This window comes from Eptesicus fuscus, chromosome 12, assembly GCF_027574615.1.
Source record: "Eptesicus fuscus isolate TK198812 chromosome 12, DD_ASM_mEF_20220401, whole genome shotgun sequence".
Classification (NCBI taxonomy): Eukaryota; Metazoa; Chordata; class Mammalia; order Chiroptera; family Vespertilionidae; genus Eptesicus; species Eptesicus fuscus.
This window is the reverse complement of record NC_072484.1, coordinates 31,470,773-31,473,919: the sequence shown is the minus strand read 5'-3', so window position 1 is coordinate 31,473,919 and position 3,147 is coordinate 31,470,773.

Genomic DNA, 3,147 nt, shown 5'->3' with positions numbered 1-3,147 from the left:
GGGAGTGTGTCTGGTGGGTTTAAATTCCTGCCTGGAGCCCAGGGTGGGACAGAGAAGGGGAGGGAAGAAGGAATGGGGTTAGATACACTGGGCTTCAGAGCCATCACAAAAAATGCTTTACACTGAGTAATAGGAGAGATCATCATGGGCTTGAGCAGCGGGGTGACAGAACCTGACTTAGGTTTTACGGGGATCCCTCTGGCTGCACGTGGAGAATGGACTATGGCAGAAGCTGGGGACCTAGGAAGGAGGGTGGCTTGTAAGGGGGGGCGCTGTGAGTAGAGGTAGTGAGAAGTACTCAGATTCTGGATGAAGAGATGGAACTCGGGGATTATTTAAGGGTTGGCACTATCTGTCAAAACTGCAAGTGCGTGTACCATTTGACCTAGCATGTCTGCTCCCGGGGCGTAGCCTACATTATACTGGCACATGGGTGAAATGACCCATATACAAGAACCGTTATTTCTGTGTAAAGAGAGAACTGAAGAGGCTGCATAGAGCTAAGTGTGGGTGGAGATGTGGAGATAGTGCTGGGGGAGTGGGGATTGGAGCTGCCATCTGGAGAACAAGCTGTCAAGTTAAAAATATATATATCAGAGTGTATAAAACATGGCCGCCAATTCTCTGGCATTCCTCCCATTGAGAGGTGAGTCTATGTATCTGTTCTCTGAATCTGGGCTACTCCGGGACTGCTTTAACCAATGACTATGGCAGAAGTGACGCTATGTCAGTTTCTAGGCCCAGGTCTTAAAAGACTAGCAGCTTCCACGTCCTCTTTCTTTGAATGGTTGCTTGGGAGAAGCTAGCCATGAAAGAAGTTCAACCATCCTGAGACTGCCATGCTGTGAAGAAGTCCTTTTAGCCGTGGGGAGGTGTCCTCTAGGATGGAATGCTCTGTGTGCGCGTGTATGTGTGTTGTGGGGAGGCCTAGGTGCATCAAGGCTGCAGATATGAATGAAGAAGCCAGCCATCTTGGAAGGGAACCTCCAGCCTTGGCTGTCTCAGTTGACACCACATGGTTCAGAGATGAGCCACCCAGCTGAGCCCTTCCTGAATTCCTAACTAAAAAATTGCAAACAAAATGGTTGTTTAACCTCTAACTTGAGGGTAATTTATTGTGGTGCAAAATATAACCAAAACACATGTAGCTCATGACCCAGCAATCGTACTCTTGACTGTTTGTGCAGGAAAGTTCTCATAGAGCCCAGAGTAGGACATGGCAGTGCTGCTGTGGTGGCAGAGACTTAGAGATCACCCAGGTGCCCATTGCTGGGGTACTAGAGAGGAAAATGAGGTAGATGCAAACCAAGGAGTTCTAGGGGCCACAGTTTGAGCCACAATCCCAATGCACATTAAACAGGAAATGAGCACTAGAGCAAAAATAAATTTAAAACGCATACACAAAAAGCAACAATACATATACAATCATGTTATGTCCTCCAAGAAGGCTAACATATCAAAGAACACACATGGAATCCATCAGAATGGGTCTACAGAGGTACATAAAATGGGAAGGGGAAATGAGATAAATGAAACAGAGAGAGAAAAATAAAACTGTGTGTGTGTGTGTGTGTGTGTGTGTGTGTGTGTGCGCGCGCGCGCATGTGCTCACGTGCCTGAGAGAGAGAGCACACGTGCACACACAGGGGTCAACAATGAGAATCTGCTATGAACTGAGGAGTTGTTTTTAACTCAACTCTACATTTGAAGTTCAAAAAGTAATTACAAAGGCAAATAAGATAAATGTCTATAAGTCAGGGGTTGGAGTTGGTGGAAACAATTACAGCACGTCCTCATAATGAAGTACTATGAAGCTATGAAAAAGAATGTACAAATATGGAAGAATCTCCAAAGTGTATAGATAAGGGGGGAAATGGTGTAGAAGGGTGTGTATAATAAAAGTGTATGTATTTGCATATAAGTTTCTAAGCAAGGGGTATTTCTATGGAGGAATATCCCTGAAACTAACATAAGTGGGGGCTTCTGGGGAAATGAAGCAGGTATCAGGGGACAGGAGTGGATGGGAGACCAGAAGAGCGGGAACCTGGGAGTGGTGTCCAGAGAAAGAATTGCCACCAACTTTGGGACTTCCTCCAGGCCAGGCTAACGCCAGGTGCTGGGACTAGGAAGGGGAGCAGAGCCCAACCTGCCTTGCTCGTGGGTTCTGACTCTGCTCTACCCACGATGTGATCTTGGCCGGCGAGACCTTGAGTGCTTTGGGCACTGCCCACCCCTCTGCCTTCCTCGGCTGCCCCTCACTCACCACTGCTCAGCTTCCCCACTTCCCTTCTCCTGCTGTGCTTCTAACCACATAAAGAAATACAGGGAATAATATATTATGTTCTCACCACCCACTTTAAGAAAGAAAACTTTTCAAACCCAATTGACGGTGTCGTGGTTTAAAAATATGTCCACAAAGTCTCTGACACTCCTTTCTTCAAGAGGCAGCGTCTATTCCCCTCCGCCTTGGAGTGTGGGCTGGGGGCTTACTGACTCGCTTCTGACGAAGAGACTGTGGCGGAGTGATGTTTGAGGCCAGGTCATAAAAAGGATAGAGCTTCTGCCCAGATGTCTGTCTCTCGGTGCTCACATTCGGAATCCAGTCATCATGTGGTGGAACCCAGGCCACATGCAGAGGCCACCTCCAGCCCTGGTCAGGCCTTCAGATGTCTGCAGCCCCAGCTGACACTGAATGTAACCTCCTGAGGACCAGAACCCCCCAGCGAACCCACTCCCAAACCCCTGATCCCCAAAAACGGTGAGATCTAACGAATGACTGTTGTTGCTTTTAAACACCATGCTGTGGGGTTACTTGTTACATAGGATAGATCGCCAATGCAGAGGCCCCTAGAATCCCCCTAATAACAGTTCCCTTCTCTATGCTGAAGAAACCACTATCCTGATATTTATTATTCCCATGAATGTTTTAACTTTTACTGCACACATATAAATCCTTATACAATATATAGGACTGTATTTCATTCTTAAAAGCATAGAGAAATTCTCATGAGATATGACATATGGTTGTGTTTATGATATGTATCCTATTTCCCTTGCTGTTATTCCCTCACGGTGTGCTTTGGGGATCCATCTGTGTTGAGGCATGCAGCTGCCGTTCTTTTTCACGGCTGCATAGTATTCCATCGC